The sequence below is a fragment of the Gossypium arboreum genome, chromosome 4 (assembly GCF_025698485.1).
Source record: "Gossypium arboreum isolate Shixiya-1 chromosome 4, ASM2569848v2, whole genome shotgun sequence".
NCBI classification, from domain to species: domain Eukaryota; kingdom Viridiplantae; phylum Streptophyta; class Magnoliopsida; order Malvales; family Malvaceae; genus Gossypium; species Gossypium arboreum.
In genome coordinates this window covers 80,433,620-80,450,077 of record NC_069073.1, presented here as the reverse complement: position 1 = coordinate 80,450,077, position 16,458 = coordinate 80,433,620, and the positions used below count along the sequence as shown (strand labels likewise).

Below are 16,458 nucleotides of genomic sequence, written 5' to 3'. Positions count from 1 at the left end.
AAAAATCGATATATTAAAATAAAATACGAAATAAAATTGAAGCAAGGCTAATGAGATAGAAATAAGGAATCATAAATAGAGTTCGGGTTCAAATTCCATAAATAATATGGATGGTGTTGCCTATAATGATAGACAAATGAAAGACTCTCCTAAAATTTTTATTTATCCACTTCTTATTTTGAAAATATGTTGGTTGAACTTAAAAAATTCCTTCATTGAATAAGGAAACAATCCAATTGCATGCACTTGAATTGGATGGGACCAACGAAATCAAGCGCTAACCCCCATTTCTTATTGAATTAACCGATCAACCTCATGTCAAAGATTTATTTTGTATTAGATAATTTTGGAAAAAAATTTGACTTATTTCATTTTATTATGGAAATAAATGCTACTACTTCTGTTCCTGGAGTCTCCATGCTTGAAAAAGAAAATTTGGGGCGTATTTCTCAAATCGTTGGTCCAGTACTAGATGTAGCCTTTCCCCGGGGCAAGATGCCTAATATTTACAACGCCCTAGTAGTTAAGGGTCGAGATACTGCTGGTCAACAAATTAATGTAACTTGTGAGGTACAACAATTATTAGGAAATAATCGATTTAGAGCTATAGCTATGAGCGCTACAGATGGTCTAATGAGAGGAATGGAAGTGATTGAGACAGGAGTTGCTTTAAGTGTTCCAGTCGGCGAACCAACCCTAGGACAATTTTTTAATGTGCTTGGGGAGCCCGTTGATAATTTAGGTCCTGTAGATACTCGCACAACATCCCCTATTCATAAATCCAAGCCCGCTTTCATACAATTAGATAGAAAATTATCTATTTTTGAAGTAGGAATTAAAGTAGTCAATCTTTTAGCTCTATATCATCGTGGAGGAAAAATCAGACTATTTGGGGGGCTGAGGTAGGTAAAACTGTACTCATTATGGAATTGATCAACAATATTGCCAAAGTTCATAGGGACATATCCGTATTTGGTGGAGTAGGTGAACGGATTCATGAAGGAAATTATCTTTACATGGAAACGAAAGAATTTGGAGTAATTAATGAAAAAAATCTTGCGAAATCAAAAGTGGCTTTATCTACGGTCAAATGAATGAATCGCTAGGAGCTCGTATAAAAGTTGGATTGATTGCCTTAACTATGGCAGAATACTTTTAAGATGTTAATGAACAAGACGTACTTCTATTTATAGACAATATCTTCCATTTTGTCCAAGCGGGATCCGAAGTATCTATCTTATGGGGTAGAATGGCTTCCGCTGTGGGTTATCAACCCACCCTTAGTACCGAAATGGGGACTTTAGAAGAAAGAATTACTTCTACCAAGGAGGGATCCATAACTTCTATTCAAGCAGTTTATGTACCTGTGGATGATTTGACCGACCCTACCCCTGCCACAAAATTTGAGCGAGCCCAGGGCGTATGAAGTCTGCACCTATTTTATGACAAATTATGAAAATTAAATCACCTACATGACCTAAGCACATGGGCGTGTGACTTGGTCTTGTGACTTTTAAATGTTGACGACATCATAAACAGAGAGTTACACAGGTTAGGGACACGGGTGTGTGTGACCATACGATTTGCCAACACGTGCGTGTCCCAAAGCCATACGGGCGTGTGACCCCTGTTCTGATGAAAATTTTTCTAAGTGTTTTAAAAAAATTTTAAAAGTTCTCAGTTTAGTCCCGAACCGCTTCCAATATATGTTTTGGGCCTTGTAGGCCCATATTTGGGACGATATGACTACATGCAAAAAGTTTTAAATTTGGATGGAAATTCATGTCTTGGTTTTGAATGTTTGTTTGTGTTTAAGTACGGTAATACCTCGTACCTATTCTGGTTCGAATACGGGTAAGGGGTGTTACATTTAGTGGTATTAGAGCTACAGTTTAGTAGATTCTCAAACTAACGTAGCATATGTAAGAGTCTAGCTATACAAGCCATAAATAAACTATGATAGTGTGATGACTCCTGACAATTGTAAATTGTGTCTTCATATAGTAATGGATCCCAATCTAGCTGAGGCTGATAAAGTTGAAAGTAATGCGCCGGCTCCTACTCAAGGGGCAGCACCGTTTGATAGTAGACCCCCAATGGTTAGTCAAGGAAAAGGAGGCAGGAAAGCCTTTCTCCATATGATGAACAAGTGGTATACGAAATTTGTTTGAACAAATCCAAATGCCCAACCTCCTCCACCCCCACCTATTCCTCGACCAGTTCCCGTAGCCCCACAAGGAATGGACTTTGTAAGAATGCATAAGCCCCTAGTGGATAAAATCCAGAAGCATGAGGCTGAGGATTTTAGAGCTAATGTGGATGATGATCCCGAGAGAGCCAAGTTTTTGCTCAAAAACTCCACCAGGGTATTTGGTGAGTTGTCCTGCACACCAGATGAGTGTTTAAAGTGTGCTATCTTGCTTCTAAGAAATCTTGCATACGGTTGGTGGAATACAATAGTATCATTAGTACTGAAAGAGAGGGTTACATGGGACTTCTTTCAAGAGGAGTTTTGAAAGAAGTTTATTAGCCAATGGTTTATCGATTAGAAACGTAAAGAATTTTTTTAGCTGAAACAGGGTCGTATGACCGTAACAGAGTATAAGTGAGAGTTTGTCAGACTGAGTAAGTATGCTCAGGAGTGTGTTTCCAATGAGGCCATCATGTACAAGAGATTTGAGGATGGATTGAATGAAGACATTCGTGTGTGAGTCAGGATTTTAGAGCTGAAAGAGTTAGTGGTGTTGGTTGAACGGGCCTGGAAGGCCAAAGAATTGAACAAAGAGAAAAGGAAAGCTGATCTTGAAGCTAGAGACTCGAAGAAGAGACTAATGAGTAAGTCATTTCCATCTCAGTCCAAGAAGTCTAAAGAAATGTATTCCCGTTTGAATTTTTTAGCAGGGTATTCACACAGAGATCATGGGAAACAACATTCAAGTTTTAAATCTCAAGCCACCTCAATGGCGAGTGTGGGTAATGTGAAGTCTAACAGACCCGAATGTCAGTAGTATGGCAGATGTCATCCCAGCGAATGTAGAAAGAATGATCGGGTTTGTTTTCAGTATGGTTTTCAAGATCATTTTATCAAAGATTGCCCAGAGATGGCAGAGAAAGAGAAGTTCCAAAGTGCAAGGCCTAGTAATACTACTTCTAAAGGAAGGCCCCCGAGGAATACTAGAAATGGAACTAGTATTAAAGGAGTGGCTAAAGATACAGCTATAAGATCGGAAGCGAGAGCACCGGCGAGAGCCTATGCCATCCGTGCTCGCAAAGAAGCGACATCTCCCGATATTATTATTGGTACTTTTTCTCTTTATGATACTAATGTTGTTGCACCGATTGACGCTAGATCTATTCATTCGTATGTTTGTATAAATTTGTTAAATAATAAGAAATCGCCTGTTGAGTTTACCAAATTTGTGATTAAGGTGCCAAACCCTTTAGGCAAGCATGTTTTAATTGACAAATTATGTAAGGAATGTCCTTTGATGATTAAAGGTTATTGTTTTTCGGCTGACTTGATGTTGTTGCCATTTAATGAGTTTAATGTTGTTTTGGGTATGGATTGGCTAAAGTTGCATTATGCTTTAGTAAATTGTAGACAGAAAGTTATTGAATTGAAATGTGAAAATGGTGAAATTCTTCGAGTTGAATCAGATGAGTCAAATAGATTGCCTGTGGTGATTTCTTCGATGTCAGCTCAGAAATGTATAAGAAAAGCCTATGAGGCTTATCTAGCTTATGTGCTGAATACAAAAGAGTCTGAATTAAAAATTGAATCAGTGCCGATAGTTTGTGAATATCTAGACGTGTTCCCAAAAGAGTTGCCTGGGTTACCACCGGTTAGAGAAGTTGAGTTTGGCATTGAGTTAGTCCTTGGTATTTCACCAATATCTATTACTCCGTATAGGATGGCTCCAACTGAATTAAAAGAGTTGAAAGCTCAGTTGCAAGAGTTAACAGATAAGGGATTCGCGAGACCGAGTTATTCCCCTTAGGATGCTCCAGTGTTATTTGTAAAGAAGAAAGATGGATCCATGATATTGTGCATTGATTACTGACAGCTCAACAAGGTCACCATAAAGAATAAGTATCCCTTACCAATGATTGATAACTTGTTTGACCAGTTGAGAGGAGCAACCATGTTTTCAAAGATTGATTTGAGATCCGACTACTATTAGTTATGAGTTAAAGAGTCAAATGTGTTGAAAACTACTTTCAGAACAAGGTACGGGCACTATGAATTTCTTGTTATGCCATTTGGATTAACTAATGCCCCTATTGTTTTCATAGACTTGATGAACCAAATTTTTTGACCATATTTGGATAAGTTTGTAGTTGTTTTTATTGATGACATACTAATTTATTCTCATGATGAGACCAAGTATACCAAGCATTTGAGAACTATTTTACAAATTTTGAGAGACAAATAGTTGTATGCTAAGTTTAGTAAAAGTGAATTTTGACTCAGAAAAGTTGGATTTTGGGCCATATTATCTCAGGTGATGGTATTCGAGTTGATCCGAGCAAGATTTCTGATATTGTTGAGTGGAAACCACCAAAGAATGTATTTAAGGTTAGAAGCTTTTTGGGATTAGCCGATTATTATAGACGATTTGTTAAAGGATTTTCTATGATAGCTACTCCTATGACGAGATTCTTGCAAAAAGATGTCAAGTTTGAATGGTCCAAAAAATGTCAGCAAGGTTTTGAGAAATTGAAAGCTTTATTAACTGAGGCACTGGGTTTAGTGCAACCTGAACCGAGAAAAGAATTCATAATTTATAGCGACGCATCATTGAATGGATTAGGATGTATGTTGATGCAAGAGGGCAAAGTAATAGCTTATACCTCGAGATAGTTGAAACTGCATGAGAAGAATTACCCAACGTATGATTTGGCTATTGTATTTGCTTTGAAGATATGGCGACATCATTTGTACGATGAGAAATGTCATGTTTTTACTGACCATAAGAGTTTAAAGTATTTGATGACTCAGAAGGACTTGAAATTACGGAAACAAAGATGGCTCGAATTGTTGAAAGATCATGAGTTAGTGATTGACTATCATCCGGGTAAAGTGAATGTAGTCCCAGATGCCTTGAGTAGGAAGGCCTTGTTTGCTTTGAGGGCATTGAACACGAGATTAACTTTATCCGATGACGATTCTATTCTAGCCGAGTTGAGAGCTAGGCCAATGTTTATTCAACAGATTTGTGGAACCCAGAAATGTGACAATGATTTGCAAGCCAAAAGAGCTCATTATGAATCGGTTAGTGGTTCAGATTTTCATGTCGGATTCAATGATTGTTTGATGTTCCGAGGTAGAATTTGTGTACCAAAAAATGATGAATCATTTGGAAAATTCTTCATGAAGTACATAATGGTTGTTTATCTATACACCCGGGTAGTACAAAAATGTATAATGATTTGATGAAAATGTATTGGTGGTCGAGCATGAAAATAGATATCTCCGAGTTTGTTTCGATCTGTCTGATTTGTCAACAAGTGAAAGCTGAACACCATGTACCTTCAGGTTTACTTCATCCAGTGATGGTACCTGAGTGGAAATGGGATAGGATTATGATGGATTTTGTAACGGGTTTGCCTTTGACGTCGAAAAAGAAAGATACCGTTTGGGTTGTTGTTGATAGATTGACAAAATCGGCTCACTTTATACCGGTACATACTGATTACTTGCTTGATAAGCTAGTTGAACTGTACATTAATGAGATTGTGAGATTGCACAGGGTGCCTATCTCTATTATCTCGGATAGGGATCCAAGATTCACTTCGAGGTTTTGGAAAAAGTTGCAAGAAGCCTTGGGTATGAAATTGAATTTTAGTACTACATTTCATCCACAGACCGACGGTCAATCCGAAAGGGTAATTCAGATACTTGAAGATATGCTTCGATGCTGTGTTCTAGAATTTGAGGGTAGATGGGAAAAAATATCTACCATTAGTCTAATTTGCCTATAACAACAGCCATCAGTCGAGTGTAAAAATGGCACATTATGAGGCATTGTATGGTCACAAGTGCAGAACACCTTTGTATTGGACCGAGCTTAATGAGAAATAGATTCACGGGGGTTGACTTGGTTAAGGAAACCGAAGAAAAAATAAAGATAATTTGTGATTGCTTGAAAATAACTTCAGACCGACAAAATTCATACGCAGATTTGAAAAGAAAAGAGATTGAGTCTCAAGTTGGGGATAAAATATTTTTGAAAGTATATCCATGGAAGAAGATTCTCAGATTCGGCCGTAAAGGCAAGTTGAGTCCACGTTTCATTGGGCCGTATGAGATTATTGAAAGAGTAGGGCCAGTGGCATATCGGTTAGCTTTACCGACTGAGTTGGAAAGAATTCATAATGTGTTTCATGTGTTGATGTTGAGACAATATCGTTCTGATCTTTCACATGTGATTTGTCCATCAAAGATTGAGATCCGACTGGATATGACGTACGGTGAAGAACAGATTAAGATCTTAGCTCAGTAAGTTAAACAGTTGAGAAATAAAAATATAGCCCTAGTGAAGGTTTTGTGTCAAAGACATAGTGCTGAAGAGGCTACGTGGGAACCTAAGGAGGCTATGAGAAAATAGTACCCAAACCTATTTTCTAGTAAGATTTTTGGGGACGAAAATCCCTAAAGGAGAGAGAGTTGTAACAGCCTAGCCCAATTTTGGGGCTAGTTAGAATAGTGGTTTCGGGACCACAAATTCGACATAGAAAATTTCAATTTTATTATATTTTTATGGTCTACAATTTCATGGAATGATTTCCTGAAAAATTCATTCGAAAATTTTGACGTTTGGGCACTCAATTTAGTAAAAAGGGCTAAATTGTAAAAAGTACAAAAGTTGAGTTCTACATGTTAAGGTGTCCAATTACTATGATATTTTAAATTAGAGGTCCTTGTATGATAATTAGACAATTTGTTAAGTTAGTGGACAAAAATGGACATAGTGAGATAAAATTTTAAAGTTTGGTAAAAAGGGCATTTTGGTCATTTGGTAAATAAAAGAATAAAAAGGGAAAATAAAGCCAAAATTTGTCCATCTTCTCCAACCCTTAGCTGAAAATTTGGAGACACCATAGCTAGGGTTTTCTTCAACTTTCAAGCTTGATTGTAAGTACATCCTAGCCCCGTTTTTAATGCTCTTTACATTTTTAAAGTCGTTATCACCTGATCTTGCTATTTCTACCATTGTTTTGAAGTAGGGTTCATGTTTAAAAATTTACCTATGTGTGACATGCATGTATTTTGATGTTTGATGGAAGATATTGTAAGTTTAAGGTGTGATAAACAACTTTTACTGAGTGATTTTTAGTGAAAATGTATAAAAAGGACCGATTTGGAAAAAGATGTAAAATGGGTAGTAAAAATCTGATTTGATGAAAAATGTGGCCTGATATGAGCATTTATATGGTTCGGCTAGGCTTGGGTAAGAAAGAAATTGAATACCTTTCATTTTACGAGCCTAGGGACTAATTTGTAAAAATGTAAAACTTTAGGGGCAAAAAGGTAATTTTGCGATAATGTGATGTTTGGACTGATTTGAGTAATGTGAATATTAAATAAGTTAAATTTGCTATTATAGATCAAGAAAAACAAAGTTCGGACATTGATCGGGGAAAGAATAAGGTGTTTGACGATTAAATCCTTTTCTACTATTTTTGTACTGAGGTAAGTTCGTATGTAAATAATGCATTGTTATTTATGCTTTAATTGCTTTAATATCATATGAATTGTAATTTACTCTTTGAACGTAATTGACAAAGTTCGACAAGTAAGAAAATCCTAATTGAACCTTAGGAATAGTTAGGATACAAATGTCATGACATTAGGGTTAGTTGAGATTACGTGTAAGACCATATCTGGGATATGGCATCGATATGAGACTTTTTTTAAGACCATAGCTGTGTTATTGGCATCAATATGAGATCCCATGTAAGACCATATCTGGGATATGGCATTGGTATGGTACTATGTGTATGAGATATGCTGAGTATCCTTTAGTATTCCAAGTGGTTCAATGGGAAACTTAACGGCAATGTTTAAGTTGTGAAAAACTATGGTATGTTGTGAAAGATTATGGTAAGTTGCAAGTTGGTATAGGTATGTACATAAAACCCATGTTTAATGAGCTCAATATGTGATGAACCCTCGGTGTGGTATGATTGAATAAGTTATGATGTTAACGTTTTAATAACATCTATGTTAAGTTTGATTATGAAATTTTACAATGATATTTATGATAATTTACTTCATGTTAAATTTATGCTAAAGTGTGTATGATGCCTATTATTTGCATAGGAACTTACTAAGCTTTAAAGCTTACTCCCCTTTCTTTTTCCTTTGTCTTATAGAGCCACCAAGCCAGCTCGGGGATCGAAGACTATTGGAAATCCATTCATGCTATCAACTTAACATTTTGGGTACCAACGACTTTAATATCTTGTGTTATGGCATGTATAGGGACTTGGTCATTTTGTTATGTGTCCTAATTGATTTGGCCAAATGTGTTGGCTTCGATGATTGATTATTCATTTTGTAAATGGCCATTTGATATATAAACATATGATGATGTCTTTCATGGATATGGATTTTGCATGGTTTGAGATGATAAGTATGAGATGTTGTATGTGATAAAAAATAGCATGTAATTGATGTGTGGATGACTTGGTTGTGGTTGAATTGGTTGTGTATAAATGCTTGGATTGGTGTTGCTTGTTGTTGTGTAGGTTGGAGCAAGTAAATGTGGCAAAATGGCTTGGTAAATAGCCTTATTTTTTTCCACACGGGTAGACACGGGCTTGTGTCTAGTGTATAAATGCTTGGATTGGTGTTGCTTGTTGTGGTGTAGGTTGGTGCGAGTAAAGGTGGCAAATGGCTTGGTAAATAGCCTTATTTTTGTCCATACGGGTAGACACTGGCATGTGTCTAGACCGTGTGTGACACATGGATAGCCCTATGGGTGTGTGCACTACAGGAAAATAGGGCTTTAGTGGCGTTTTATCAACAAACGCCGCAAAAATTTTAAAATACAGAGCAATAGCGGCGTTTTAAGAAAAATGCCGCTAAAAACATAGCAACAGCGGCGTTTTTTACTAAAACGCTTCTAAAAACAGATCATTAGCGGTGCTTTAGGTAAAACGCCGCTAAAAAACAGATCATTAGCGGCGCTTCGGGTAAAACGCCGCTAAAAACCAGAGCATTAGCGGTGCTTCGGGTAAAACGCCGCTAAAAAATAGAGCATTAGCGGCGCTTTGGGTAAAACGCCGCTAAAAACCAGAGCATTAGCTGCGCTTTCGGTAAAATGCCGCTAAAAAACAGAGCATTAGCAGCGCTTTCGGTAAAACGCCGCTAAAAACCAGAGCATTAGCGGCGCTTTCGGTAAAACGCCGCTAAAAGTCATAGAACCCCTAAACCCGAACAAAAATCATAAACACTAAGCTTATAACCCTTAAAACAATAATTATTAAAATTTATGGTTATACAATATATTAAACATTCTCTTATATAATCGTAAAAGAGATATATAGTATTGAATTTAAAATATTAATTAAATTAATTATCATTATAGTTTAAGATATATGGTTTAGGGTTTAAGCGAGTTTATGAGTTAACTATATATGGTTTAAGATTTACGGTTTAGGAGTTAACTAGTAATTGAAGGTTTATGATGAATTATGGGTTTAGGGATTATAATTTAGGGTTTAAAGGTTAGGGTTGAAGTTTACAATGGGACAATTATTAACTTCTTAAGAGATAATTTTCTTTCCAGATTCTTATAACATGCATGGGATGCTATTAAGAAAGGGTGATTTTGAATGTGGAATTAGCATTTGTTGAACTATTAGCTAGAAATTAACTGAAGAACATTTAAGATTCATGTTATTTTGTATATACTCATATTATTTAATATAAGAATATAAACATATATATATATATATGTGTGTGTGTGTGTTTTAATTTGTACTACACTAACATTGCCCACACAAATTCCCAATAATATGTATACGATTATGGTTTAAGGTTAGCAGTTTTTAAAGTACTTAATTTATAGTTTGGGCTTTATGGTCTAGGAGTTATGGTTGGTTTAAGGTTACCGATTGATTTTGGGGTTTAAAGTTTGGGGTTAGGGGTTTTGTGTTTGTAGTTTAAGGTTTAGGGGTTTAGAGTATCAGGTTTAGGGTTTTAAATTTAGAGTATAATTGTGTACATGAATTCTGTAATTTGATGTAGATCTTGTAAAATATTTACGCGTTATTGATATAATAAATAGCATCATGTATTTTTAAATTAATTTATATGCATACATAATATGTAATTTAAAATGTGTATTAAATAAAACTTAAGTTTCAACTATAGTTAGGGTTTAGAGTGTAAGTTTATTGTTTGAGGTTTAAAGTTTAAGGTATAATATTATTATTATTGAATATTTAATATTTAGAATTTTATGAGATTCTTGGGAATTTGTACTAAACCTAATATAAATATATGAAATATAGATATTGTACTACACTAACATTCATCACAATAACATTATTTAGATATAATTTAAAAGAAATTCTAAATATATAGTTTTAAATTTTGATCAATTTTTATAAAATATTAAGGTATTAGCGGCGTTTATGTATAAATGCACTAAAGATCGAAAATAAGCGTTTTCAAGAAAACGCCATAAAATTTCATTATACATTACAGTAAAACGACGTCGTTTCCTCTGAATAGTAATGGCTTTAGCGGCGTTTCTGTAATAAATGCCACAACTCGTATTAGAATGGCGTTGTTTTGTAGTGTAGATAAAAGAGGCATTAGTGGCGCTTTGTTGAAAACGCCGCAAAAGGTCTGATTATCGGCGCGTTGCTGAAAACGCCACAAAATTTCCATATTTTAAACGGCGTCATTTTTTTCTCTCCTGAGGTTTATGGCCTTTACCCGAAATCAATTTCATTTTTTGCTAAGTAATTTTCCCCCATTTCGTCTCTTGCTTCCTTAAATCCCTAAAACACCTCTTCTCTTTTTTCCCCAAATCATCCCCTAATTCCCTAAACCCGAAATCCCTAACATTTTCCCCAAGTCCCTTTTTTTCCCTATTCATTCCCCATCCCCGAATCGCTAACATTTTCCCTTTCCTCTAAATCGATGGTCATACGCTTCATGGGTTTGAAATGGTTAGTTTTGAGTCCCCTTGATTAATGTTTAATTCTTGTATTACTTGCCTTTTTTTTGTTTGAAATGGTTTGAAATGGGTTTGATCTCGATGATTATACCCTTGTTTTAAGTAAACCCAATACCGGTCCAGTGTTTCGGTCTTTGTTTTTCGAGATGTTGATTAGGTTTGCGGTTTCTTGTAAAGCTAGATCTTATGGGGAGGTTGTGCAAATTGCAATGGGGAGAAGCTGCTAGGGTTTTGTCTCGAGATTTGCATAATTGTCAACAATGCAGGTGTCTGATAGTTTATTTGATTTTATGGGTGATGTTATGTCCGGTTCGGTTCGTCATATTGGGGTTCTCGATCGATGGTTAGGACTGGTTTTGGGTTCATTCGGTTGCAATCTTTTATGTACAATTTTGGTGGTTTATGATATAGTTTGGTTTTGTGAGGAGGGGCTTTCTTTTCTTCTTTTTTCAATTTGTAATCAAACTCTGTTTTCTCTCCTTTCTTGATTTGGTTTAACTTTTGATTCTATTGAAGGAGAGAACTGTACCTACAAATGTTTGAAAATAGTGATTTTGAATTTATTGAATAGGTATTTAAACTGATTTGAAATCATTATTATAAAATTTTAATTGAATATAATTTTTTTCCAAATAAAATTAGACTTAGAATATAAAATAGATAAAAACATTTATGATTATCTACATGCATAGCTAGTGTTATTGTTGAACTATGTTTAAAGTGAACTGAATTTGAATTTGAATTTTAATATTTGATTCAAATAGTTGGATAATATGATCCATTTTATTTTTAATATATTTATTTGATATTATTTAAATTTAAGCTAAGTTGTTTAGGTAATTCGATATTTACTTTAAATTAAAAATAAATTGGGTGGAGTCTCGAATTAAATTTTAAGTGAATCAAAACATTTTCATTTGTTGATGTTAGGTCAAGAACACCTTATTACAACGAAATAGAGTGTGAAAATAAAGGAACCTCTTTCCCATCCATATAATAATAATAATCAAGCTGAAGCTTGAATGGTTTAAAAACTTCTTTTGGACAGTGATGTTTACCTCATAGTTTATGTTCAATGAATCAATCCTATCTAACATGCAACAACAGCTTATATATATTGGATCTACTATAAGGACTATGAGGTAAAAACTTCTTTTGGACAGAGATGTTTACCTCATATGTTTACCTCATAGTTTATGGTAAAAAAAGGTCTTTGGCATTAACAGTAATATTGTTAGTGCTTATATATATTGGATCTACTATGATCCCAAATATATGGACAGCTTTCAAATTTACTGGAGCAACAACAGCGTACTGTCTTTTAATATGTATACAATGTAACTTACTGTCTTTTAATGGTATTGAGCTTGGTCCTATTTCTCCTGTTAATGTTATCTGTTTTTTTTAATCATTTTATTTGTTTATTCCCACCTGTTATTATGCAATATAATTAATATTATACCAATCATTAAATGTTGTTTATTTTTAGAACTCATTTGATTGTTTTGTTGACCAGAAACAGACTTTTGTTCTTCAAATGCAATGAGTAGGGAAGTCTCTCGACATTATTAGAGATCAATCCCAAGCATCTCTAAATAAACCCTCAAGAAAACATTTCCATTTCAATCAAGGTAACATGTTTTTCCTAACATTTATGTTTCTTTCAACATGTTTTTCCTTTTATGTTTTCAATGTTTAATTAACATTTAATTACATTCCTAAATTTTTAATGTTTTTCCTAACATTTAATTAACATTTTAATTACACTCCTAAATTTTTAAGCTTATTTCATCCACTCTTTTTTGTGTTTTGTCTCGATTTGGCTTCCTTCGTTAAGTTTCCTGTAGAAGCTTACTTATCTTTTATTTTCAAGAAACAGATTTAGGTAATGGAAGATGTATGCCTGTGTGTTTGTGTCTCTATATATGTATGTATTTGGTACTAGATGAAAGCTTTATTCAGTTTTGAAATATAGACCAAGTTTTACATACATTGATCAATTTTGGCTCTTTTCCTTTGAATACATGGTTCTCTTGATACTAAATACTCGGTACTTTCGCATATTCGTGATTCTTATTAGATAAGTTTATATATCAACATGATTATGTTAGTTTCCATCAAGGCCTCTGCAAACATAAAGTTGGTATTCGGTTAGGAGAAGTTAATGTTTATGAGTTTTGTGGAGTATGATTACGCACATGCAAAGTTGGTTTGTTTCAATCATGCATTTTCATGTTTACATAATAATGGTGATTCCATTTTGGTTATTTAGATGTTCTTTTGAGTGCATTTTCATGTTTCTATCCAACTTATGTGTTTAGTGTGGACTTAGATTGATTTAAGAGTTTAATCTTGTCTTGTTGCTCACGTTTTATATAATAAAATTGTTATATTTTGGTTATTTAGATGTTCTTTTGGTGCATTTTCATGTTTCTATCCAACTTATGTGTTTAGTGTGGACTTAGATTGATTTAAGAGTTTATTGTTGTCTTGTTGCTCACGTTTTATATTGTTGAATTCCTCTATTCATTTTCTTTTAGTTATGTGAAGAAATTGGTCGTGCTTTGACCGCTTTCTTATCCATTTGTTTATTATTTTTATTGTTTGAATTGGAATTGTCACGGGTAGTTCGCATTTATTTTCTGGTCTTGAATGTTAAAAGCGCATTCTTGCTACGCATCACGGAAAGGGACCTTTTGAGTTTTGAGCTTACTAGGCTGTTGTTTGGTTTTTCAGTCTCTGCAGTAAAACCAGGTTTAGATGAATTCTGATTTTATTGACATTATGTTCTATTTCACCATTCTTGAAATTATGTGAAGATTCTTTCTAATTTTCTCCTCGACTGTCTCTAAAGTCTAGCCTAATATTGATTTTTCCTTTTCATGCATTTTGAATCAAATAAAAGAATATTGATATTATTTCCTATGATGCTCTGATTCATGTGTGAGTGGGAATAAGCATGCTAGTATTTGCTTGTACTTATTCTGAAACCTGTTTTCGGATGTAGGATAATGTGTTCGATTTGGGCACTTTAGGAAAGTCAAGGTTTGAAGAAACAATTGATTGGATTTGCTAATTGTGTTATGTGCCTTGTATTTACAATTTTTTTGCAGAGATGGAAGTCATTTGTATGCTCATAAAAGATTTTGTATTTTTTGCGAAATGGTTTGAAAAGATGTGCGCTTTTGCGATTTTGTTGAGGTGTCTGACTTCATTTCTCGCTTCTTGCTCCTCCCGCAAGTATTGGTTCAACTGAAGTCGCCATTTAATCTTCGAATTAAAATTTGGTACTGATATAGATAAAGTTTTATATTTTCTTAAATTGAAATATATTTGGTGCTACTCTTATAATCTTACATCATTCTAGGTACTATCGAGCACACGAAATAATATTTGGTGCAACTAAATACACCACGACCATTGACATTTGTTCTAGGTATGCGTGTGCCGTTTAGTTGCTAAATTTTTTCCTTATTTCTATGCATTTTCACTTTAAATTACTTAACAAATATCAGTTTTGGACTCCACCTGCTTTTCTTTGGTGAGAGTGGAGTAGACCAGTGCGTTTTATTAAGGTACGTTTTAAATATTTTAAAGATTCAAAGTATATAATTTGAAAACGACCTTATAGTATTAATTATTTGAAGTATGAATAAGTATGAATTAATTTTATTACCATATATGTAGCTTGCTTGTCCATTATAATTACAACAATAGTGACCTTCTCTCCAACCTTATTTTAAATATTTTAAAGATTCAAAGTATATAGGTTGGAAACTCGACGGGTTGCCTTATATCGAGTGCAAGATATAATGGATCCTCCTAGGTGTAACAACGCCACGTATGATGAATCTTAAAAATTCAAAAAGAATTGAAAAAGTTCTATCACTATTGAATATTTATATAACCTTAATTTATTTCCAATTTACTTATAAAAATTAAACTACGATTCTTTCTTTAATATTATTATATTCAAATTACTATTTTATTTTATTAAACATGTTTGATTTTAATATTTAATATTTTTAAATGTCTTTAAAATTTTGTTATATTAATAAGATTTCCAAAAAGTTCTATGGAGCTTATAAATAATTCTATTGACCTTAAAAAAGAATTAAAAATTTCAACGATTGAATGGCCAATTATAAATTATTTTATCAACATAACATTATTGATCATTGTTTAAATATATTATAACTAATTTTATCAAAATAGTATTAATATTGATCATTACTTAAATAAATTACATAACTCACATAACGTACATAACAACTTACATAACTTAACTAATACATGTAGTTTAATCTAATAATTTCCTTAAAAGCATATAGTTTAAAAGTTCAAATTTCATAACTTACATAATCTACATAACTTACATAAAACATAAATATATATCATATCAAGACTTACATAATAAACAACTTACCCGTGAAACTTGTTGCCAACTTTAGACTTCAACAACTACGAAATGGATAGGACTTGGATGAATTTCTCAAGGGCAAGCAACGAGTATCAAAATGGAGTGCAATCTTTTTTAGATTTTGCATTTCACAATTCAAGCCAAGAGAATATGATTCTTTGCCCGTGTAAGAAGTGTGGCAATATCTATTGGCATTATCGTGAAGTTGTCTACGAACATCTAATTGTTGATGGCTTCATTCGGGGGTATAAAAAATGGATTTTCCATGGAGAGTGTACAACTAGTGGAGCCTCTTCGACGATTAATCCGGGTTATCCTTATAGTGGTTACCGTTAGCATGTTAGAGAAGATGACATGGAAGGTATGATGCGGGATGCATTTAATATGCAGAGTGAAAGTTTCCAATCATTTCCACCAAACTATGTTGCATCTGATGATTATAATATCGGTGGGAATACTTTCATGGAAACGAGAAGAAGTGTACCGGATGAACAACCGAATGAAGAAGCGGCGAAGTTCTACACGTTACTTGGTGAAATGAATGAAGAACTTTATGAGGGATCAAAATTTTTGAAAATGTCATTCTATATTCGCCTTTTCCACTTAAAATGTGTGAGAGGGTGGACTGGAAACTCTTTGACAATGCTGTTAGAGCTTTTGAGAGAAATGTTCCCATTTGCAAAAATCCCTCAATCATGTAAAGACATGAAGAAAGTGATAAAAGATTTGGGCCTTGGGTACAACAAAATTCATAGTTGCCCAAATGATTGCATGTTGTATTGGGGTGATCGGAGAAATCAACAGTCTTGTCATGTTTGCGGTAAATCTCATTGGATGAATAGA

General features: G+C 34.0%; 1 pseudogene; it reads left to right on the top strand.

Moving 5' to 3' along the window:
• Positions 1–378: 378 nt before the first annotated feature.
• LOC128291592 (ATP synthase subunit beta, chloroplastic-like) lies at positions 379–1,426 on the top strand (annotated as a pseudogene).
• The last annotated feature ends 15,032 nt before the right edge of the window (positions 1,427–16,458 follow it).